Source organism: Vidua macroura, chromosome 6 (genome assembly GCF_024509145.1).
Source record: "Vidua macroura isolate BioBank_ID:100142 chromosome 6, ASM2450914v1, whole genome shotgun sequence".
In the NCBI taxonomy this organism is placed as follows: Eukaryota; Metazoa; Chordata; class Aves; order Passeriformes; family Viduidae; genus Vidua; species Vidua macroura.
Window position 1 is genome coordinate 61,738,671 of NC_071576.1, and position 25,463 is coordinate 61,764,133.

Here is a 25,463-nt window from a genome sequence, read left to right on the forward strand (position 1 = left end):
GTATAAAATGATAGTATCTACTACGTTCCATATATATACATCTATAGATAAACAAATGCCTTATTTCTTACCCTTTTACCCTCTTAAAAAGCACTGGTTTATATTGTACTTTGGTTTAGAGTACTTGGTTTTGAGGGAATGCAGACTCTGATGCCCTTCCCATAATCCACCTGAATTTAAAGGGAGAGAACTTAAATTCCTTCACAAATTTCTGCACTAGGCTCAGGATGTAAGATATCTGCATTTGACAGGGTGTCTTTTCATGGTGACCTTTTCATGATATCCACATCTGTAGGAATATAGTCATGATAAAGAGGTCTGTAATAAAATTCTGTATTCATAATAAAAAGAAGAATAATGCTATTTTCTAGACTGGAAATATACTTTCCAAATATGGCTTAAAATTGTGTGTTGAATAAAAGAACATGGAAACAATAAGGCACAGCCAAACCAATTTAAATTGAATGTTAAAAGTACAGCTCTGTTTACCTAGGGCTTGGACTTGTGCTAACACCTCCCCAACAGTACCCCAGAGGACAAATTTTTGATACAACCTTATGAATACAAATAACCAGTAGTTATAGGAATGTTTTTTCCTACCTTTCACATGGGAACAGATGAAGATCTTGGCCTGTAGAGCCTTTGTCTAATCCCTTTGTTTGCACTCAGCCAGAGTGTTTAAATGAAATTTTATTCAAGAAATGTAAAACACTGAGACCTGTATCCCCACTAATCTGGAGATTGCAGTAAGAATCTGTTTAAAATAATAATTATTTTAATAATTAATAACCAATCATTTAATAATATTAAAAATAAAATAATGATTACATCTCTGCTGCCTGATATAAAAACACCCTCCACCCAAAATGATTACCAGCCATGCCAAATGGAGAAATTCATTCAAATCCTGAACAAGACAAAGAGTCTTCCACCCATTATCAGTCTAGATCCAGTGCTCATAAATTCAAGGGAAAAATGGAGAGGAATGGTGCAGACAAATGGAGAGAAGGGGTAACTGAGAGGTATTCTGCCCCTTCTCTCTGCCAAATGAAAGGAAATTGCTTGCATTGTAAACCATCAACCCATCAACTGAGCTTGGGGCTGGCAGCCAAAAAAGCCTGGCAGTTTTAACATTTCACCCAGTCTCTAACTTTCTATCATTCTGCATTTTTCCTGCAGTGTCTTCAGGGCTTGTCTTGTTTATTCTCTTTGGCATTTACACCTGTTTAATCCCCAGATAATTTTATGTTTACTTGAGTGCAAATAAGGTAAGGATTCATATGAAATTACATGAACAAATATGAATTACTTCTTTTTAACTCTTCCAATACTAAATATTTTATTTCTTCAAACGGTTTTCTTTGCTTCTGGAGTGCTAATAGCTTTTAGTATTGATTCCCTCTTCAGTTAGCGATATTAGCAGTTTTAATTGCTAGTCATTTGCATCTTTTCAATTATTTCCCAAAGTAACTTCATTTTTTGGGAAGGAATTATAGCATGGTTTTTGTAAATTCTACACTTCAGACTCCTATCACACAAAAAATAATGAAAAACACTGATCATTCATCGATGAACCTATACTTTTATTTGTGTTTTGTGAACAGAATACAGAAGTACTTTCACAATCTGGGGACCTTCTTTATTTTGAGTGAACTCTACTGCCATGACCTATTTTCCTTAAGAGTTCATAGAAAAGGTCAGGGCGAGGGGATGAAGCTTGTTGATTGGCAGAGAAGATGGGATGTTTGTAATTTTAATCAAATTTAGTATTAAGGCATACTTCAAATAATATGTCAGCCTAGTGTTAGTGAGTTTAAAACCTAATGACAACTGCTGTCATTATTAGTTAAATATAGCCATTGTGCCCGTGGCAATAAATGATGACACTTCAGAACATGCAGAAACAAAAAGCTCTCAAGTATTTAAAGAAAAGGGAGTGACTGTAAACTTAGTTAAACACAGGAATGTGACCTGGGCATAATATGTTTCCTAAATAGAGAGGCATCTGGAATTTGAACAGAGAGCATAATTGAATGGAACATTTTCTGTTCTTCCCACTAGAGTTTAAATTTTGATGTTATTTTTAAATTTAATTTTATTTAAATTTTATCTTTGTTTAAATTTTATTTAAGGAAATGTGGGCCTTTCTTCCTATCTCATAAAAATATATCAGGGAATTTAATGTTTATTATAACACTTTTATTGTTACATAAGATATATTTCAGATTCATGTCTCTGTTACTGTTCTGTACCCTTTAAAATGTGTTGCTCAATTTTTCAAAATGCTAACAAGTGGGAACTGAGAAAAATTATGTCCTCTTGTTCATAGATGAAAATGTATTTTTCCAGGCAGTAAGTTTTGGACTCATGAAGTTTTGAAGTTTGCTCCTGGCAGTGTTTGGTATCTATTTCTGTGAAGGAAAGAGAAAGAAGTTAAAGCAAGATGTGTCTGAGTACATAGGCATAATATAATATATAGTATACAATATCAATGCATTTGTAATGCCTTTTGCTGTTCCCTTTAAACCTATTCATTTATTGCTTTTTGTTGTTGAAGAAAGTTTCTTACAAGTCCATAAATCTTGTTTAAGCAACAGCACCATAAAGGAATTGTGAAGGAAAGGGTAGAGGTGTCAGGAGAGTAAGGAAACCGAATTTTGAAATCAATTCACTGTAACAGGAAATGCAAACCTGGGCTCAGATCATGATCAGTGTAGTCCTCAGACAGGGACACAGGGAATGTCATATGAGCATTTTAGGGCTCTGAGAGTTTTTATTGTTATTCTACAAGGGCCATTCTTCATTCCTAACAGTGTTTGGGTAGGGACTGCTTCCATGTAGGTAATATATTCTCTTTACCCACACCTCTGAGTGTAATGTCAGTTTGCTGAGTTAATCTTTATTTTCTGTACCAAATTATTGACTGGTGTTGCTGATCTTTTTTTTTTTTTTTGTATAATTTCAACAACTAACATTGAGTATAATACCAAGAATATAATTTAATTTTTGAAAATTATGGTAAATTCTGGCACAAAAATCTATGAAAAATGTGTGTATAAAAATAATGTGTCTATAATAATATTTGTAGATTTGCAGTATCAAGCACTCAGTAGTTATCAAATTAAGGTAGATTAGAGTTGGTAGTAGCTTGTACAGCTGTCTGCTACGCAGTGGCAGATTCCTGAGAATCACAGGATGATTTGCCTTGGGAAGGACCTCTGCAGGTCACCTCATCAAGTGTCCTCAGATAGGGATAACTTCAGAGGCAAGTCTGAACATGAATCAAATCCACTTGTTGTGCTGAAGCAATGGTGGTAGGTCCTTGTAAGATGAACTAAGGACTTATATGCCAAATAGCTTCCCTGGGTTTTTTTTGTTTGTTTGTTTGTTTTTTTGTTTTGTTTTGTTTTGTTTTTTTTTTTTGTTTTTTGTTTTTGTTTTTTTTTTTGTTTTTTGTTTTTTTTTTTTTTTTGTTTTTGTTTTTGTTTATTTGTTTGGGTTTTTTTTGGTAGTTTTAGTTATAGGATACTCTCTCTCCCTAAAAACCCTGGCAATCTTTCCATTGTCCATTTTTGCTCTATTTCTGTTATTTATCCTTGTCACAAATGAGATTTGATGCCTCTGCTTAAACACCTTGTTTGGACATTATGTAAACCTGGGGTTATAAAATCCTTAAAATCCTTACCTAGTGCCAAACAAGTCCTTTATTGTCAATGGTCTGTAAAGTCAGATTCCCATGGCTTCTTTTCTTTTCTTTTCTTTTCTTTTTTCTTTTCTTTTCTTTTCTTTTCTTTTCTTTTCTTTTCTTTTCTTTTCTTTTCTTTTCTTTTCTTTTCTTTTCTTTTCTTTTCTTTTCTTTTCTTTTCTTTTCTTTTCTTTTTTCTTTTCTTTTCTTTTCTTTTCTTTTCTTTTCTTTTCTTTTCTTTTCTTTTCTTTTCTTTTCTTTTCTTCTTTTTTCTCTTCTCTTCTCTTCTCTTCTCTTCTCTTCTCTTCTCTTCTCTTCTCTTCTCTTCTCTTCTCTTCTCTTCTCTTCTCTTCTCTTCCTTTTTCCTTCCCTTTTCCTTTTCCTTTTCCTTTTCCTTTTCCTTTTCCTTTTCCTTTTCCTTTCCCTTTTCCTTTTCCTTTTCCTTTCTTTGTCTTTCCTTTCCTCTCTCTCTCTCTCTTTCTCTCTTCCCCTGATAATTTGTCATTGCTGTACAGACCAATAGCAACAGGGGAGAGATATCAGAGCACCCTGCAAACTGGAGACTGTGGGCACTGTCCTGGGAACTGTGAAAGATGGAGCTGACTCTGTCAGAATGAGAAGGTTCTAGAATCTGACCCTCCTCTACCCAGGAAATAGAAACACTTGGCCACTCTATAAATGAGACTTTACCATGACTCTTCAGGTAATTTTTAAATTTAAATGCTGATTTATTTTGTGACAAGTGCTATCACTGTTTGTCTCTGCATTCAGCGTATATCATTGAAGGAGTTTTGCTTTGGAGGCTCCTGGTTTGTGAGCCCCAAAAGACTGGCAGCTGCTGAATTATCAAACCAGACAGGATCATGATGCACAGAAGTGTCAATGCACAGACAATTTCAGGTGGCAGGAGTAATTTCTTTTTGAAAATAAGGGAAGACAAAGATACTCAGGTACCTGATTTTATGTCTGTGCCACTCTGAAGTGGCCGAAGTTTATTCATTACCATGAATAAACTTCTTCCACATATCAACCTCATGGACATCTTGTTCATTCAAGGCTGGGAACAAAAGTCATGCTTCACATTTTTGGCCGTGCAGATTCCTGGAGGATTTATTCCTGTTGTGCTTGAATCATGCTAGCAGGCTTATCCTATGGAATACAGACAAGCTTGACCTTCAGAACAATTCTCAGCCTTGAGGGATACTGTGAGCGTGACCTTAAAGGATGGACAAAATTTTTCTTTATCACATTCTTTGGTTTAGGCAGCTGTAATCTCCCTAAATTTGCCTTTAGGCATCTACTGGCTCTTATCATTCAATGCCACATGATCTCTTTCACCTTATGTCATCTTTCATTATAATCTGAATCAGCTGCCACTTCTTTTCCAAGTACCACACTGCTCAGGAGGAAACCAAGCCACCCTTGCTTAGTGTGGCACACCTAAACTGAGAGCATCCTTTTGCCCTTTGTGTGACAAACAAACCTGTAATGCTTGCTTACATGGCAAATAACACTTAATATTAACCCCAAAAACAAAATACATGAACACCCCACCAAACTAGATCATGGTACAGACTTAGACTTGATTTGGGAATGCAAATCAGAGCCCCCTCTTCCCAGGCTTAGGCACTTCCTGAAACTTGTCTGAAAACTTACAAATGGCAGTCAGTCCAGCTTTTTACTCACTGCTCTTGAGATTTTGAGATCTATTTTCCAATGGTAGTAGACATATTTTTCAACCATTAATTAAACTGGTCTTGCAACCCCCCGCCCCCCCCCCATTATTACAAGACCACTATTTTCTTATGGCCAGAAGTGGAATTCATGGACAAGTCAAAGGAAGGTGTGATTCAAGATGTGTTGTTGTTCATGTGAATTCTGAAATACATCATGAATGAAATACATCATGAATTCTGAAATACATCAGCCCCATTGCTGCAGTCTCATGTGACTTGAATTCTGCATTTGTGGCAGGACCAGGAGTCAGTCAAGCCATCCTAGAAGCTGAGTGGACAGGGTGTCTTATACAGTCAAACAAGTTTATCTTTCCACACAAACAAGGGTTATTAACAGAAACAATGGCCAAAAGAAAAATGTCCTCAAAAACTTGTTGTTCATGAAGTAAAAGGAACTTCAATGTATGAATAAGTGGTTCTTATCCATGTTGTCATCCATATCCTTGTAGAGAGCAGATTATTTCAGACCCCTACAATTTTTCAGGAGTCACACTTCTAAAATTTATTTACTAAAACTTGCATGCTTTCTCAATGAATAATAAATCAATAATAACAAACTTTCCCCAATTCTTTAATAATAAGGACTGTTCCAAATACACAGAATTGTTAATGTCACTTCTGCATTTCCTGATCTAGCATTGTTCCATTTAGCTGTGGCTAACAATAGTGATTGGAATTATGCTGTGGCAGGTAAATGGATGGATCTTCACCTGTCTGTATCCTACCTGGCAGTTTTACCTGGACTGTGTGAGCTTGAGACTCCCCAGTGCAGCCAGTGTCAGCAAAGTCATTTGATGCTGGAATGGGTGGCAATGGAAATGTTTAGGATTTTAGCAGAAGCTTTTAACAAGTCCATGCCAAATGCACATGCCAAATTTCACAGCAACCATAGAATAACTTCCTGATAACTGCAGGAGCACGTTTGTGCTGTTTAAAAAGTGGAGATAAGGCAAAATTCCTAAATTCTACAAGGAACTGGAAGGGCTCTGGAGAAGAGAGCAGAAAAATGGAACTACATCTACGTTACCAAGTTGCAAACAACAGGAAAAGAGATGTGTGCAAGGAAGCACACATATTGTGAGTACAGAGGATCTTAATGCCCACACTATGCACGTTTTAAAAGACAATACCCTGAGCTCTCTCCAGTCTGTACTGTGGAATCATGGAGGGGCTTTGGATCACATCCATTGTTTAATTTCATCCAAATGATATCAGTTTGCATGCTTTGAAACTGCTCTCTGGTATGAATCAAAGTACATTAAGTGGAAGCTTTGGGTCCCTCACCTAAAAATTGCAGTCTTTGCTTGACCTGCTGTGGATACATCCCCACGGAACAAAACAAACCACAATTGTTCAAGTGCAAATTTAAATTCCCTTTCCTGTTGAGAGGTAAGTTTTGTTACAAAACCCTTACTGGATTAATAATTTATCAATTCATATTCTCAGTCCTGGTAAGTTAAATTCAGCTCTACTGAATTCAATAAAATTACCTAATTTACATTCACTAAGGATCTAATCCATGAACAGTCACTAAAGATTTAATTGGGAAACTAAACCATGGTGTAATGACAGGGTTGTTTCTTTTATTTTTTCAAATTGATTGCCAGTCCCAATGCTGATTAGAAGATTAATTTTTTTGTCTTAGAATTTTAAAGTGCTATGAAAGGCTCAGCCATTTTTACTTTTGTGGATTTAGAGACATTTAGTAACATAATCAACACATTCTTTATATTTTATAATAATGTAGCCTCATGATATAAAGACCTGTGAATTGAAACCAATTTTTCAAAAGAACTGTCATGCATCTAATGTAATCCAACTGTAATAACAGCAGTATGAGGCTTACATTTTCAAAATTATGTGTATAGACACATTCCATTAACATTAATGGCAGTTACAAGGCTAAGGATCAAATTTTTCCTGAATTAATCCTCTAACTCCCACTGATTTTAGTGATCTTAGGTTAAGGAATAATTTCTAAAGGCCTTCAGCCCCTAAGTTTCTAAATATATCCAACTCAGAGTGAATTGTTATCAGTCCAGTGATTGTATTTATTGGCACAGGTTTCATCTGTAGCTGGATACTGATTATATTTCTGCATGCACTGTGCAACAACCTCCTTTGAAGGTTTAATTGTAAGTGCATTTTGTGCAGTGGCAGTACACCATTTAGAGGTCATTTCCTAGGGTTTGGGGAAGGAAGAAAACTAAGAGCTGAAGTGAAATAAAAATGTCATTTATACAATGCAGTGTCAGACGTGGAACCCAAACAATGTACAAAAGGTTCAGACTTAATTTTGCTGAAGCAGAAGAAATGAGAGGCATTTCATTTTTGTAGGTGAGAAGTGAAATGTTCCTCTCTGCTCACTGATAGAGGCGTGCTAAGGTGAATTTTAATTATGACTAAATTGTGGTATTACTCTTTCATACCCTGAACATCTGTTCCCTTCAGGAGCGATGATTTATGCAGGCTATCACTGCAGACAGCTTGCTACAGCTTATGTCACGGTTAGGAGGAAGCTGGTGGTACTATTTCAGAAAATACCAGCATCTAAGTGGAGACAGGCCAGTGGGTATTTTTGAGGTAGTAGAGAAAGGGGAGCATGATGTGTTTTCAGTTTTGAAGCCAAATATTAATTTTTGTTTTTTTTTTTTCCCTTTCAGACCATCTGTCTTTGGTGAAGAAAGTATCTCGGACAGTGAGTGGTTCTTCATAGTGGTGTCAAGCAAAAGAAAAACCAAACCTGTCATTGTCACCTGCGTGTAGAAAATTACTGAGAGCACCTCTGTTAGAATTTTAGTGTTTGAGAACTGTACAGGGCATGGTATCTATGAGAACACTGCTTCATAAAATCAAATTGAAAAGGTAACCTTTGTTTATTAGCACCTTTGAATCAATGATCTTGAAAGTACATTCATTGTTACTGCACTTGCATTGCTTTTGTATAGTTATAGGTTATGATTTAAGAAAAGCAAGAAAAAAATCCCTTAAATTATAAAGCCTTGGAATTCAATAAAGCAGGGATTATGTGTATGTTCAGTTTATATGAGGGAAATTTCATTTCCCTGCTCCCTCTTTTCTGAAATCCCCTTGCTATTTAACCTGCCTTCCTTTGCCTATTCCTTCTCCTACTTCTCTGTGTGCTAATTAATAGCATGTAATCTGAGGATTTATAGCCAAGGAAGATAATTTCTAAGATAACCTGAGGTGAGAGTTATATGTGTTATATGTGTATGCAAATATAGTCAATTTTGATTCGGTTGGATATTATAAATATTCAGTAGTTAAAATGCTTGTCTTAAAAGACACGGCACTATAACCATATTCTGAAGTTCTATATACAAGAATCTTTTTTCCTATATAGAGCATTTTAACACTTTCTAAGCACTTCAGTAGGTTTTAGAAGAATTTACATGCTGTCTTTGTTTCCAGGTAAGTCTAGAAGGGCCTTTGTATTTGTCCCAAAACAAGTATGGCACATAATGCTTTATGCTACCTCATGTCTATTATTATTCTGTGATATGTTTGAAACAAGTTTTAAAAAATAAGTTTTAAGTGCTTTTCAAACCTAGAGTGGTTAACTACATGGAATCCTTTGCAACAATTTGCACTACAGATAAGGGATTTTGAATGCCTGGAATATTAGCATTCAGTCCCCCCTGAATTATGTAATCCAGGTTTGGGGTTTTTTTTTAAGATTGTAGGACAATACAATCATTGTAGATCCCTTCCAACTGAACTGTTCTATTTATTCACTATAGTTTTCACCCACTAAAATAATACCCAGGAGAACTATATAGCTACATCTGGCACAGTTAATGGAAAGTCATTTCTCTGTCAGTTTTCTGATGTTGCCTTTGATAGAGATCATCCCATATTTTGTAATATAAAATTGATTCTATTGCCATCAATGTTGGTGCTAATAGATGTCAAGATATCGCATTGAAATGTGAATAATAACTCTTCAGCAGGGAATGTTCTTACAACCTCTTGTCTAACAAGAACATTCAAAATTCCTTCAATATGATGAGGATAATCAAACACACAGACCAAACTTGTCTGTACACTGGAGCAAAAAAAGTTCAGCAGTAATTTCTGAACATACTAGTCAATCTTTTTTTTTTTTTTCCCTTTTTTTTCCACCGAGATGTCTTGACCTAGAACATTAATTATGAAAGTGATACCCGTGACTCCTCAGAGATGTGTGGGCTGCCTGTAAAGGGTGGCTGGGCAGGGAGCTGTGGGTGTCCAACAGTGACAGGCCAAAAGTGACTGAGACTGGAGTGTGTTCCAAATCAGGGCACTGTTGCTAAAAGAAGTCTCCACCACTTGTGCCCTGGCATTGCAGGACTTCTGCAGCTCCCTGGCCAGTGCAAGGATTCTGCTCCATCATTCAGTGATGATGATCTATGCCAAAAATAAACCAGCTGAAGTCATCCATTTTAATCTGGAATAGTTTCTGGAGTCTGACCTACTGCATGCAGCACAAGAAAAGAGGTTGCAAGGGAGAGGAAAGAAATAAATGAGTCTGCAAGACAAAAACTGCTGGGAGAATTCTGGCATGTGTGTTCTGCTATGTGAGAGGAAGAGCTGGGGGCAAAGGGACAGTTGTGTGTTATATGCACATCATGCTCTGCTGCTTTCAGCTGGGGTAGAGTTAATTTTCTGTGCAGTGCCTGGCGTGGGGCTGTGTTTGGATTTGTGCTGAACACAGGGCTGATCACACAGAGATGTTTTTGTTGTTGTTGCTGCACAGAGCCAAGGCCTTCTCTGCTTTGTGTGAACCCCACTGGTGAGGGAGCTGGGGGTGCCTGGGAGGGGACACAGCCAGGACAGGGGACCCCAGCTGACCACAGGGACATTCCAGACCGTGAGATGTCATGCTCAGTGTATAAAGTGAGGGGAAGAATGAGGAAAAGGGGGATATTTGTGGTGATGATGTTCATCTTCCCAAACCACCATTACCTGTGCTCTCCTGGAGCAGGCTGAACTCCTGCCTGCCCTTGCAGAGCAGTGAATTAATTCCATTTTTTCCTTTCCTTCTCTGTGTGTGGCTTTTGCTTTCCCTGTTGAGCTGTCCTTATCTCACCCCATGAATCTTCTGGTTTCAACCCTTTCCATTTTCTCTCCTGTTCCTCTGCCGGGGTTCCAGTGAGCAGCTGCCTGGGGCTGGGTTGTTGGCTGGGGTTAAACCACAATGAAAAGTCAGCATATTTAAAATAAACTGCAAATTGGTGTCACAGGCATTAATGCAAAAGTAAGCATAAAAAAGAATATTTTTTTTAAATCTTCAAAATGGCATTTCATCCAGTCAAGTGATTTAAAAAGAAAAATTATTTCTTGCTGGTAAATTAAAAACAAAGCCAAATTACCTTAAAAATCACAATACTGTATCAGACTGGACTTTCACATAGTCCAACATCCTGTCTTGAAGTAGATGTCTAATGAAAAGTGGGAGAATAAGGGCAGCATATGGTGCATATGTTGATAATTTCCTAGCACACTGCCCTAATCTGGAACAACACCAGTTATGATGCAGTCAAATCACCAATGTATCAGAGGTAGAGCATTTTCTTTCCCCTTAAATACAAATATTATTTGTTATTTGAGACTTTATTCCTTCCCTTGGCAGTGTCATCGACTTAGCATGATTTAAAAGAAACTGTTAAAACGTGGGGGTTTTCAATGTAAAATAGGCAAATGCTCAGCAGATTGTTGCTACTGTGTGAAAAGTGTGTTTGTTTCTCCGTGGTCAGTAAATATTTCTTTTCAGACTGAAGGATGTTTGATTGTCTGTGTTCTGAAACCCTGAAAAAAGGGATGACTTTCTCACTTCACTTCTAGATCTGTATCACTGAAGGAATTGGGAAAAAGACACACTGAACAATCACTCTCTCTGTTTCAGTTCTCAAAAAAGCAGATTTACCAGGCTGTACAACCACCACAGCCAACCCACAGCAATCAGTATACTGATCTATAGCAAAGAGTCAGATTCAGAATTAACTGAAGGAATTTTCATGCTGAAAATGCCTAGCCTTATACAATTAAAACTGAATGTTAAGTATGTTTACAAAATTTGAAAGAAGAGACAAGATATATATAGTTATATATGGACAAGATACATAGCTGGATATATAGACAAGATGTATTTTTTTTTCTAATTAGATTTATATTTGAAATTAAGTGTATGAAACTTTTTTTTTGTGTCTCACCAAAGTCCAGAAAATGTCTAAAATAATGTTTACTTTAAACTTGAGCCTGATTCTCCCAAATCTATTTTAGATTGTCATTGTCAGTTGGGCAACTTTATAGAAAAGTAAGAAACCTTTTGTTGTAAAGGATTGGAAACTGCAACTGTTGGAGGACCTTGACCCTATTGTAAGAAATTGTAATATATTTGCATGTTTTCCTATCTTCTATTCTCTCTTGCTAAGAAGGGGATTCTGAGTTAAATCTGGGTAAGAAACGTGGCATTTGGGCCTAAATATGGCAAATATGTGCAGAAATGGGCAAATGGGGGGAATATATGGAACTTTAGCTTGGGTGATGTTCAGCACCTTCAAGAGCTCCATGATTTTGTTAGAATGGGATTGAAGATGCTGTAACTACAGTTAAAATTGAAAAAAAAAAAAAAAAAGGAAAAAAAAGAACCCCAAAAGATGTATTGATGGTGTATTCTCTTTGTCTTCTTTTAAACTGGATCTCTTTGGACAGGCAGCATCTCTGCTAAGTTTGGTGTGCAGTGCCAGTTTTGGGATGTGCATTCTGCTGAGGCAGGAGATGGATTTTTCACAACTGAACATCTTTTATTGCAGCTGAATGTGGGCTTTTTCAAACGGGATGAATTCCTTTGAAAATTTACAAGACTTGTAGAATTTTTCTTCTCTGTGTTGTCCATGAGCACCTTGAAAAAGACAGCTCAGGATATTCCCCTGGAACAGGAATGATGGCTGAATAATGTCATTTGTATTTTCCTCTTGCCTCCTCTTTTCAACAGCTCCGTGAACAATGAATTTCTCCTGGTCAAAGTATTGCCATTTCTGTCAGCAAAAAGTAACTTGTACACTATCTTTCTTAGACTTTCTTTCAAAGAATGACAGGTAATTTCAGCAGCATCACTTCAGTGACAGTTTCTGCTTTAATCACACAACTTCTACAGTGATGATTCATCTCTTTCATAATTTTGCATTGGCTGAATAGTATTGCACAATATAAAACAGCTATTGTATATATGCTCAAGTATTATGATTTCTGTACAAGCTGCAGGGAGGTAAGCCAAATATTCAATAATCAATTATTTCGAAGTAAGTGTAGCAAGAAAATAGTATTTAAAAGAATGCTATCAAGAAATGCAAGTTTTAAATTGACTGAGCTATATGACTTTATGTTGTTCAAGCTGAAAACCTGGTTCAGCATAAAATCTCAGCAGCTGGGAGGATCCTCTCTAGAACACTGGCTGTACTAGGAAAAACCAGAACAATGTGGGCATGGACTGTAAACATAACTTAGAATTTTACTGTGGGCACAAGAAATGCCTTGTGGTGCTCCCTGGTGTGATGGCATACAATGGGCCAAAACATCATGATGTTATTCTAAAGTTTTCTAAAGGTGAGTTTCTATCTTTGCTGTCAAAGTTAAAAATAACTTTTTATTAAAACCTATTAGAATTCAGCTTTTAAACTAATGAGGATCATTAGGATGTTTAATTGGAATCAGAAGTTAAATTAATCAATTGTGACCTTTCTAGAGTTTAGCATGGTAATTTTATTCAAAGCAGGCATTCTCTAGTCAAAATATACTGCCAGAAAAAAAAAATAATAGGGAAAACCAAGCCCCCCTCTCTCTGCAGAGCCCAGTTTAATTCAATTGTAGGCCACACACTTCCCACTGCTAGGGAGCTTCTTGCTGAAGGCACAAAGTTCTAAGACATTGCTCCATTGTATTGGTTTTCTTCCATGATTATCCATGGTCAATGACTACACATAAACAACTTTCACAACACAGTCATCTTTTTGTGTGGCTAAACAATCAGATTTTATTTGATTAGATTTTTATGTCTCACTTATAAAGTCTTTGAAGAAGATCTTTGTGCTGTATGTGTGTATACAGCAACTGAGATTTAGATTCATTTTTCACAAGCATTAAAGTTTTTGTTTTTAAAAATTTTTAATTTTTTTTTAAATTTAAATTTAAAAAAAAATTAATTTTTTTTTTTTAGTTCATATTATTCCATTTGGTAAAAGACACAAAGCATTTTGCTAGACCTCCAACCACCTTCACAGCCTTGATGGCTTGGAATATGCAATTTCTTGCATTTCTAATAAATTTGCACATATAGAATACTGAACTTGAAAATGACTAGAGTAATTGCTGGATCAGACTTGAATGCAATTTCTTGCATTTCTAATAGAATTGCCTATGTAGAATACTGAACTTGAGAATGACTAGAGTCATTGCTGGATATCAAATGATCGACAGCTCTAAGTTCTGCATTTCTGCATTTTATCTAGAGTACAGATTGCTTTGCCAAGGCTTTTGTTCTCTTTCTAAATGTTTTCTTTCTAGGTGTTTAGGGCTTATTCTATGGCTTTTTTGATTTTCTTAAGGTTGTTAAAGAACTAGGTTTTAATTATTTGTGGTAACATCTTCCTTTTTTTAAAGTTTTCAGATGATTGCATGTAGGCACAGAGTTTGTGGTGATTGGGAGTGGGGCTGAGCCTCATCCCCAGTGGGTGCAGCTGTGCAGGACAGGTGAATACAATTGAAGGTAAGGAGCCATGGAGTGCCCAGGTGTGCTGAATAACCACACAGGGAGCAGAGGCACACAGGTGCAGTGCATCAGCAGGAGGGGATAAAAGGGTGGGCTGAAAAAACAAAAAGATCAGCCACTTGCAGCCTCCTGGAGTGCCCTGGTGCTGCTCTGTGTGGGTTGGAGCTTTCTGCAATTGTCTGGTGACACTCTGGGGGTCGTGGCTGTCCCAGCTGGGACAATTGCACCCTGAGGATGAATCTTGCTTCTCCAGTGAGATACTAACACAAGGTATGTGGAGAAAAAATTGGCAGTGTCATAAGTGGTAAAGCAGTGTTTGTAGGACAGGTATTCTGTTTACTACATTGAGGGCTTAGACTGAAAAGTGAATCCAGATTATTATTTTTTTTAGTAATCTATCCTAAGTGGTAAAGCAATGTTTGTAGGACAAGTATTCCATTTACTACATTACTACATTAGACTGAAAAGCCAATCCTGTTTTCTTAATAATTTGTGTGGGTTGGTGCCCTTAATTTGAACTGAAAATGGCAAATAGTCAGTAAATAAGCTTGTGATTAAGGCTATTGCTTTGTGTTGTTCTAGCATTTTAATATTTGTATGGTTTTAGTCAATTTTCAGTGGTTTCAGTGTCTTCTGTAGGTACTGCTTTAGTAGGAAAGCTTTTTCTTACCTTCCACCCTTATATATGGTCTATAAGCAAGGTATTATTCCAATTCTGTTTAAGAAGGCAAAAAATTATTTCTCTGAGCTTTTCTTAAGGATTACTTTTAGCAAATACCTATATCCTTTTACTCTGAACTTAATCAGGCATCGAAAAATATATCCCCATGGCTGTTTTTTCCCTTATTCATGAATATCTCTCTTTTTGACACCAAAGTTTTTTAGTACAAGACTTTAAATAAATAAATTCAAGATCTGTGGACTTTAGAGTTGTCTGTAAATAATCCTCCTATCATGGAAGAAATATATATGGAAGATGTAGCATTTGTAAATCAATAAAAGGAGTCTTAAATTCTTTAGGTTTTGCACCTCAAGAATGTCTTTGTAATCAGTCTGCTTTTTTTTGTCTTCTACTCCTAACGAGTTTCAGGGAAGCAAAGCAGATTTGAGTTCCATAATATTCCCTGGCCACATTTTAGGAGGAGAGATGGCTGCCTTAATGGTGAGCATTTTCTGGCTACTTCAAAGTTTACAGCTACTTTCAGATCAAAGATATTGAATGAATATGTTCTTGGTTATTAAAAGGAATTTCGGGAATGGTCATTAGTAAGAGCATTATATATATTCCCCCAAAGTGTCTGAAGAGAAGCTGTAAATAGTGTTGTTGTAAATAGAACCCACTGCTATATTCATTGCTTCTCCATGTGATGAAAAAGTTTCTCTTTTCAACGTCATTTTCAATTTATATATTATATACAGAATATTTCTATATTATAGTAATTGTCTGTTGTTAGGCTGCATTATTACAGATATGTTATAATAGAAAGATTGTACATTTTTTTCATTAAAATCTGATGCTTAAATGAAACTAAATCGTCCACACTCAGTCCTGCTCACCTGTAAAGTTCTCCATTGGAAAGCACAACAATCTATTGAATTTGACACACTGAATGTACCTACCTTATACTGCTTAGTGTAGTAGGCACATTCTGGTAAAAATAATAAAAAAAAAAAATTAAAAGCTTGAATTAATCTGGCAAGTATGTAGCTGCTGACACCATGGGTTGTAACCAGCAGGGCACTGAAACTGAACTAAGTTCCATTATAGTGCACCTTTCCTTGACTTAGTAAATTAAAATACCAAAAAATATCATGACATCAAGCTTTCTCCTGCCTGGCAGTACATTTATCTAGTTGAACAGAAAATACCACCTATGCTTTTTAGTAATTTTTTAGAATAGCATCTGGAGTTTGTTTTGAAAGCTGAAAACATCCCTTTGTAGGTAGTTATTTTTTTTTTTAAATTGTAGTTCACTAGGAGTAATTCTTTTGCCTGAATGAAATTCATATACATGAGGTCAGAGTCATGAAGATTATTTTTCTCCAGTAGCTTCTACTTAAGTTAAACATGTATTGAACTAGGCAATGTGTGTTGTTCTTGTAAGTCTTAAGGAACTTTTGCACATTAAGGTCCAAGAAAGAAATGCCAAGGCCTGCAGCTGGATAATCCAATCCACAGGTACAGGCTGGGGTGGCAGGGAGTCGAGGATATGCATTCTGATTTTTCCCACTAGAATTCCATCAGTGGATAAAAACTGATGTGTGGAAAAGTCTGCTTCAGCATAAGAGGAAAAAAAAAAAATACTGTGAGTTGCTCAAACACTGAAGAGTTTGTCTAGAGATGTTTGAGTCTCACACTTAGGGACATTCAAAATACACTGCAGAAAACCCTGGCCAATGTGCTCTTGCTTGACCCTTGTTGGAGCAGAGATTTGGGCTAGAAAAGCCTGTGGGAATCCCTCCCAAGCTGAGCCATTCTGTCAGCCTGTAAAGCCACCAGGTGAGCTGCAGTAAGGTGTCAGAATGACCTCTTTTCAAGAATTCTGAACATATTGGGGCTGAAAAAGTTGTCTTGGCCTCTCTGGCTGCTGCAATTGCATCTGTAAATGATTCAGCAACGAATGTTTTGAAAACAGAGATGAGCATCTGGAGGTTGGTCAGCATTTAAAAAAAGGAAATACTCAGGAAAATTATTTGTTTTTTTTCAAGACTTTATAGATTTGATAAACACCTTCCTTACACAGCTCCTTGTGTAAGCATGGGAAAGCTTCCCAATAATAAAATTATGAGCCAACAAAGTCATTTTAAGTCCAAATAGTTAAAAAAAGAGCCTGTTTTAATACTGAGATATAGGAACTTGACCTCAGCAAGGTGCTTGCATAAAGGCAGAAGGAGTAAAGAGAGAAAAAGATGGGATGTTTTCAAAATTAGTTTAAAGATGCAGCTTCTTCATTTGTGATGGCTTCCTCTGTTTTTCCAGCATTTCATGGGTTGAAGCCTCCCCAAAACTCTTAATGACAAAACTTGTGCATGGAGAGGATTGCTATTGGCTTGTGCTGTGCTAACATTCATTAAGATAAATACTAAACAAAGAGAGATGGAGAAGCCTGTGTGCCCCAGGTTGGATGAAATGAAACTGAGCTGCTGTATCTCTGTCTTAATGAAGTTATAATTAATACAAATATACACAGATGTGTACGTGCAGTGCACCCCTTTCCGCTGCACTTTTGTTTAATTCCCTTCCATTTATCTCTTTACTCCTAAACAAGGAGCAAAAGTAGCCTGTTGTTACTCCCTGTTTCTCTTTTGGTCTTAAACTTGTCCAGATTTCAGTTTTGTCTCTGAACTTCAGCACAAGAGCAGATGGAAAGCCTAGATGTAAGTTTCATGTGAGCAGAGGGATTCATTCATTCCAAGCTGAACATTCACATGGAATTAAATCACTTCCATAGCTTGTTTTAAAACAGGGAAACTCATTGCTGTGTTTCATTCTGAACTGGTGGAATTTTCCTAGAGGAGCTGAGGCAGCACAGTGAGTCTGGGAAGGTTTCTGTTGCCCAAACAGAGCAGTGTGAGCGTGGCAGCACGTTTGACATTCATTACCTTTCCTGTTCTGTGGAGACACTGCGTGTGATTACTCTCCTGCAGGCCATCACAAGTTGTCACTTCTGGTTGCTGTTGGCTTGGATTTGCTGTGGTCCCACACACTGCTGCTTGCAAAGTCACGAGCTGTGTTGTAATGTTTGCAAGTGTGTGTCATTCCTGCACGTGAAGGGATTGAGGACTGACAAGGCTGTGTAGCTCTCTTTTTCTGCCTGGAAAAAGAAGTTTCTACAAAATATGAGATTGTAATTCTTCCTACTGAGTAAAACTTTGCCAAGTTCTTGTAGCCTGACAATATTTAGGTAGCATCCTTAATTAGCAGGACACTCATTTCAGTCCAAGCCTATTTTAACTTTTACATAGCAAGTTACTTAAATCTATTAATTTTCTACTCTGACCTGTTATAAGCTGTTCTAGTTAAAAAAAAAAAAAAAAATGGGGTGGTAGAAGTGAAGAAAGAGGCATAAAGTGCATTGGAAAACTCCCAAATGTCCCCTGCAAATGGACCCTATTCAGAATCAGTAAGCGTGTGATGAGTGAAGTGGTTTTGAATATCGCCTTTAGATTCCATGCTGTTACAAGGCCAGCCCCGAACATGGCAACTCTTATTTCCACACACAGTACCTCTTCACTCTCAATTTAACCCAAAAATCTGATGAACCCATTACTCCATACTTGATTTCATGGAACAAGGAGTAGATATAGTTACAAATGATCAATCACAAGCCGTGAACCAAAGCAGCAAGGCATTAACAATTCACACCATTTCGGTCCACTTGCTCAAGCAGAAGATGTGCCAGCATATTTAATGCACAGCTACTTCGTTCAGTCCAGGAAAGACATGACTCATGCTCATTTTAGGAGCTGAGGAGACTTGGTAGGTTTTCATGCCTACTAACCACCCAGGGTAAGAGTTTGCACTTCTAACCAATTAACACAACCAGGTGTTCAGTAAAGGGCACAGCCATGGACAAGGCTTTAAATTCGATTTTTCTCAGTTAAAAAAAAAAAAAACAAACAGAAGGATGACCAGAGGAGTGGTTCCCACAAAAAAAGCCAAGTTGTGTTGTAGGAATTTGTAGTGTACAATCAACATCTCGTTCAGCAGAATTGTAACACTGCAGACCCCACAGGCATATGCCGTCAATTTAATGGGATCACTGGGAAAGCAAAGCAGCTGTGAAAGATTGCTTTAAGTACAGCAATCGTGTACTTGTCATTCTGCTCAATGGTGGAAAAATCCAAATTCGGATAGGCATCAGTATTTAAGAAAATGACTGCTAAAGCATCTCTCATAAGTACCTTGGGGACAATAGGATTTGACATGTAGCATATAAACAAAAGTACACAGCAGCTGTTAGATTAGTTTTTGTTTGAGTAAAAACACCCTGATGGAATTTAAGCAACAGAGGAAAATGTATGTGCTCCATCTTTCTGTTTCCCTATGCAAATTGCAGTTTTGGACAGTGTGTGCCAGTTGGACAAGGAACTGCTAAAAATTAGAAATTGCTATCTATTGCTAAAAATGAGAAATGTGAAGCACTGTGAGCACCAACTCAATCTTATGCCTTTAGTTGTATATATACATATATATATGCATACATATATCCATGTATGTATATTTTGTACAGGGTATATTGAAAGTACCAAAGTACCTTCAGGAAAAAAGCCTTGTCACTAGAAAGTATAAAAAGAATTTCAAATATTTTGGTCAAATTGAAAGATCTTTGTTTCCCTTAATGGAAATAAACGTTGATGATTAATTTCTTGTTGTTCTGATACTGTTATTGGCTAAAAAAAAAAAAAGAAAATTGCTATTTGGTACCTTGTTTGCTAAGAGAAATTGATGGAGAAAGGCACTCAGCATAATATAATAAATAATATCATAGAAAATTATGTCTGTGCTCCAGTAAGGTGATGGGTCTAAGTAAGAAGAAAGTTAACAAACTGAATTTTGGGTAATTTGCTTTTTAGCTTTTTGCAATCCACTGGTGATGATGGCAAATTACCAGAGGGTGATTTTCCCATTCCTTTACAAACATTTTGCTTACTTTTTGTGGATACCCTACTGGATTTCATCCTTTCTCTCACTCAATTTGAGAAACATTACACTCTTATAATTTTCAGCAAGTTAAAAGACAAGACAAAGTGAAAAAAATAAGTCCAGATTTTTTTTCTTCCATTTGCCACAGTGGCATCATGCTATCTTCTCCATCAATTTAAAATCCCTGGGTTTTGTTTTAGGGAAAATTTCACATCTCTTTTCTTCAGAGGAGTGTAAAATTACACTGTAAAACAATTATTTTCTTCGAGGAAATTCGATGTTTTTCATGTGATTTGAAGTAAAAAAAAATCAATAAGAGGGAGAATAAAAACAATAAAGGTGCATTTGCCCTGCTCAGCTTAGCTGAGGAGCAAAGTTCCTTGGGTACTCTCCTTTTATCCACTGCTGACTCTCCAGCAGATGAGACTGCTGCAATGGGAAAAATTATGCATTAAAAGAGGAAAAAAAAAGCTGTTTGGTTCTAATGCAGGATTTTAAATTCTGCATGGACGTTATAAAGGGATTTTGCCTCTAATGTAAAGAGTTTTCCATAACTTAAAACTACCTTGCTTTGCTCTCTAACCTCCTGAAGGACACATCATGATGAGTTGTTCCTGAAAGTCAGCCCCTCCAAGGGTTAAATTCACCTTCTTTTGCTGTTATTGACCTTCCTGGTCCTGCCTCATAGTTTGTAATGTTTGATCAGCTGTAATGGACTGTGCAACACTTCACAATAAATTTGCAAATCTTTTGCAAATTTTGCCTCTATGTTCTTTTCACCTTGCTTTGTAGATTTTTTTTTTTTTTTTTAACCACAGTACCAAAGCACTCCTGTGGAGTTGGGAGTTACTTTGTGGAGTCATTGCTGATAGTCTTTCAATTTTTAAAAGGTGATAGTTCAGACTAATACCCTCTTTATTTCAAGTAAATCACCAAAATGTATGGAAGTCTGGAAGTAACTAACTTCATTGGAAATTATTCTTGCATACATCGGTTCCAAATAAGAACAACACAGATGTTCCTAAACTAGGGAGAATTTTTGAACAACTGTGATTTTTTTTTCCTTTATTTCAAGGGGTTTTTGTCTTGAGTATACTTTGGAATCACCACACAAAATAAAGTTATGTAATATTTCAATGAAAATATACCCTTCTGAAGTGACTGCTCTGGTGCTCTTTTTTCCTTCAACTTCCCAGGCACACATTTTTGTACTTTAGTGAATGCTTAATAAGCTAACACCATTGATATTTTGATTATTAAAAAGGGGGTCAAAAGAATGGGGGGAAAAAAAGAAGCAAGCATACAAGCACTTTGAGACTATAATTCTGGGAGCAATAAGGTGGAGTGTGGAATGAAGTAAATACCATTATGGATAAAGTCAGCTGATGTTTATTGAAATTATTATTGCTTATAGAGAATTAATTGGGTCTGACACTCAGTGTTCCTGAGTAGTTTGGGTGCTAGGTGTGTCTGAAAGAGGTGACACTTTGAATCTTTAAATTCCAAGCTTTAATTTCCAAGTTTTAAATTCCAAGCTAGCCCAGCAGATCTTGGAACTCTCTGGTCCTGAAGGTCACCACCTTCAGAGGAAGCAGATCAACACCGCTGCATTATACTGATGTTAAAATATTAAAATTATTAAAATGTTAAAATTATTTGTGGTAAAGCTAAATTATTGTAAGCATTATAATTGGTGTTTTAAATGTAACATTCAATTCCAGTATACAAACATTTTTCCACACCTGTTTCAGTCTTAGGAAATCAGCACTACTTGTCTTGATCTTGATTTCTGTGAAGTTTATCCTATGGTAGCTAAGTTAAAAAGCACTGAATAAAAACCATATTCACTTCAGTTATTTGTAAACCTTCCAAAGACATCACTGGGATCAGATTTTCATCTTTTATTTTGTTTGAACTAAGACTATAACCACTCCTCATCACATACCACATAACATGAAACATAGATTTAATTGTGGTGCTGCTCACTGAAGTAAATTCACCCCTACCAGTGTGCCTGGTCAAATCTCATTCATTATCTCTCCTAATCTACTTAATTTAATGTCTGACTCCCATGATAAGAAGTGCACTATTAGAATAGTCTGGAAAACTATTAATTCACTTATTGTCAACTTGAGATAATTTTTGCTCATGTTCAATTGCGTGGCCATAGCCTGAGAAATCAGGTTTGAAAAGCAAATATTCAATGGTCTGTTGTGTGTGTTCTGGTTTGGGGTCTTTGCTTTGATGAAAGATTTTCAAAAAGTCTTGCAGTATTGCTCTTTAATACTAAATAAGATAGTCATTAGAGAAGGTCAATATGCATATGAACTTGTTCAGCCACTCCTCAGTTTTATTTTGTTAAGTTTGGTCTCCCTTTAGATAAGACAAGTGTACTATATGGAAGCTCTCAGGAATGTTTGTGAGAATACATACAATTACTGACTAGGTGATCAAATCTTATCATAAAATTGTGGAAGACCTGGACTTTAACATGATTTTTAAAAAAAGTAATGCCTTTCACAAAAAATAGACACAATTTTGTTTAACCATGTGCTTACCTAAAATACACTGACTTTAGCAGAGACAAAGTCTCTGTTTGCAGTCTGTTGCATGATTACCTGTTTCTTTATCCTTGAAGATAGATTTAATCATATGAGATGCTCCTTCTTTGTCTGTCCAAATGTCTCCAGTTATTAAAGAACTTGCATATGAAAGTTCCTTAACTGAAGCCTTGGTTCAGACTCTGCTCTCACAGCTGAGTGAACATCTATTGAGGCTCAATATTTGCCCTACCTAAATGGAGCACATCTCCTGTTGTAATAAAATATAGAAAGTGTAATTCACCTCCTCTGGTATTTTCTCTGACAAAATCTGCACTTTTTTATCAGCCTTTATGTACCTAGGAAATCCACCATTTATACTGACATAGCTAATGTGAATCTTTATGACCACAGATTGACTAGATGGGGGAATTGTGTATATATTTTTGTTTGCATTGTTCACAGGTGTGCTTTATACGAATTTATTTTATTTCATATTGCTCGTAAAAACAGATTTTTGGTGGCTCTTTCCCCTGAAATGTTGCTTAATGTTATTTTATTTTGTTGTGTAAGAAAGGCCTGCATATTTTACAGAGAAATGTGTGCAGAGCACATGAACCTTACTAATGCCTGAAGCCAAAATAATAATTCCTTATTTATCTCACAGATTGCCATTAGGTCCCTTTGAGAGAATCCTTTCAACCTCTGCAGTGATTTCAAATCTAAGAACAGCAAGGAAAAGATCTTGTTGAGAGCATTGCCATGAATCAATTGTATTTTACTTTTCATTTGATCTTTCTCCTTATTAACCAGCCACTCTGAGCAGTTTTATTTGCTACAAGTTGTTTTTTTAGGTGGTGGCAAAGAGGAGGTTACACTAAAACAGCTTCTGAGAGCGTTGATTCTATTTTATGACTTTTACAATATTGTGGGTGTATGTCAGCCCCTCAACAGCAAACAGTGCACAGAAACAACGCGGATCTTGCAATTTTATCAGGACAAAGCAAGTGGGTTTCAGCAAGGTTGGTTCCAACTCATCTGTGATAAATGAGAAGATAAGGCAATCAGTGCACACCACGACAGCTAGTTAGGCACACTTCAGAGCTACTCAGGTGTGCTCAGCCTTTCATGGGGGTGTCTCCACATAAATACGTCCTTCATGGTGGCCACTAGAAATGCAGGAGTTGCTTTTCCAAGACTTAACCCAGGTCAGATATAAATAATAGATATTAAGAGTTAGCTCTGGTGCCGAGGCTGTGTTAGAGGCTGTACATTTCAGTTGGGTCAAAAGAATGCGTTTTCTTTTGGTTGTTTGGTGGGGGGTCTTATTCCCTTTTTCTTCTTTTGTTTACATAGCTCCTCTGCTTTGACAGATGCCTGCAAAATGTCATCACAACTTTGTGTGGACCTGTTTGGGTCTTTGAGAGAGAAGGTTTCAGCCTCTCAGGAGCAGAGATTTACTTCCAAGGAGTTCTCTTGGCCCTGCACCAACGAGTAAAGTCTGCAAAGTGTTGCAAACAGGTGAGTTGTCCCACTCTTTAAAAGTCTGCTTGTCTGTTTTTATTTTCAAATGTACTGATTGTGTGAAACCAGCTGTGACACAAAAGTGTGGCACATGCTGGAGAAGCTGCAGTGCCTGTTAGGAGAAGGAAATGCTTGTCCTGGAATTGCAGAGCCCACGATAGAGGAGTTAATTGTGTCTCTCTGGTGGTGTGGGATGTCCTGTGTTGCTTTTTTTGCCGAGCTGGGATGTTTCTTGTGTGGAAATTCTCTAAAGCCATCACTGCTGCTCTGCACAGGCAGCTTTTAGCTGTCTCAAAAGTCTTGCCACAGAACTAACTTCAATAATGATTCAGCTGAAACATGTTATAAATAAATAAAACTAAGTACAACTGGCACAGCATAATGAAAAATTAAATAAATGTATCATATTTTAAAACATCATTATTTTAATTTCTTTATGTGTGCCATCAAACAAATGTACCAGACATGCATTTTCAATTTGAAAAAGCAGTGGCAAACAGATACTCACTATCCTGCTGGACAGTTTGGGAGCAATTTTTTTATTACACGAATTTTAGGAAGCATAAGTGAGAAAACACTGATCTTGCTGAGCACAGCAACATAACTTCATTTATGTGTTTAGGAATGTGCACATTTTTAAGGATGAGGTGAGTAATTAATGAAAATAGGAGACATAAAGGTTTTGAAGGCAAAAATGAAATGTAGCAGGCAGTGAGGGAGCTGAGATTTCAAAGTGCTGCTGGCACCAGAGTTGAGGATGAGCAGCCCCAGGCTGGGAGGAAGGAAGGGGGAGGAGAGGAGCAGGCAGAGTGTCACTCACTCTGTTTACACAGCACCTCCTGCTGCCACATCCACACAGAGAAATGGGAGCTGTGAGACGCTGCTCCTCTCCAGAGCTAACGGTGGTCAGCCAGAAGAAATCAAACAAAAAACCAAAAATGAGAGAGCGTGTGTAAGAGAAACAAGAAAAGGGAAAAAAAAAAAAAGCTTATTTCGGAATGTTTCTGAGGCAGTACAGCGATATATTAAAAGTGGGAAATAATCTTTACTTATTTTGTGATAATTCTACCCTTTTAAAGACAATGTTGCCTGTCACAAAAGCCACAGAACTGAAATCTACTACTTTCCAGTGCCTTAAAACATAATATTCCCTCAAATAAATACAAGTATATATAATGCACACAAGAATTTAGCAAGTTGAATGGCAATTAGTTGAACAAAACAGACAATAGAGTTTCTAAATGGAAATTCACATGAAAGCCATTTTTGACTACTTTTCACTTTTTTCTTTAAAGAATATATAAAGACATGCCAGTGAATTAGCTCATGCTAATCATTCCTCTGGTGCTTCTCTGTCAGTGTTCAGTAGGAAACTGTAAATGACAAGAAAAATAAAACTATTTTAGTAGATTTGAAATATCTCCTGAAGACAAATGATTCTTTATAATGAGAGCCTTGCATATAGATTTATGCTCATATAATCAGCTTGGACATTTATAACTTTTAGGAGTCCAGATTATGAGGATAAATGTCAGTACAGCTATGACAGTGTACAGAAAAC

The 25,463-nt window shown here is 36.7% G+C and overlaps 1 protein-coding gene across 2 annotated transcripts in view; it reads left to right on the forward strand.

Moving 5' to 3' along the window:
* LOC128809606 (translation initiation factor IF-2-like) overlaps positions 1 to 23,831 on the forward strand; it is a 47,349-nt gene extending 23,518 nt beyond the window's left edge. Inside the window, exons 4-5 of one of the 2 annotated variants that reach the window (XR_008437787.1) lie at positions 8,085 to 8,286; positions 23,752 to 23,831. The gene's annotated coding sequence lies outside the window, so the exon portion shown is untranslated. Of the gene's footprint in view, positions 1 to 8,084; positions 8,287 to 9,769; positions 9,846 to 23,751 lie in introns of those variants that run through there. The other variant, XR_008437786.1, reaches the window with a different exon arrangement.
* The last annotated feature ends 1,632 nt before the right edge of the window (positions 23,832 to 25,463 follow it).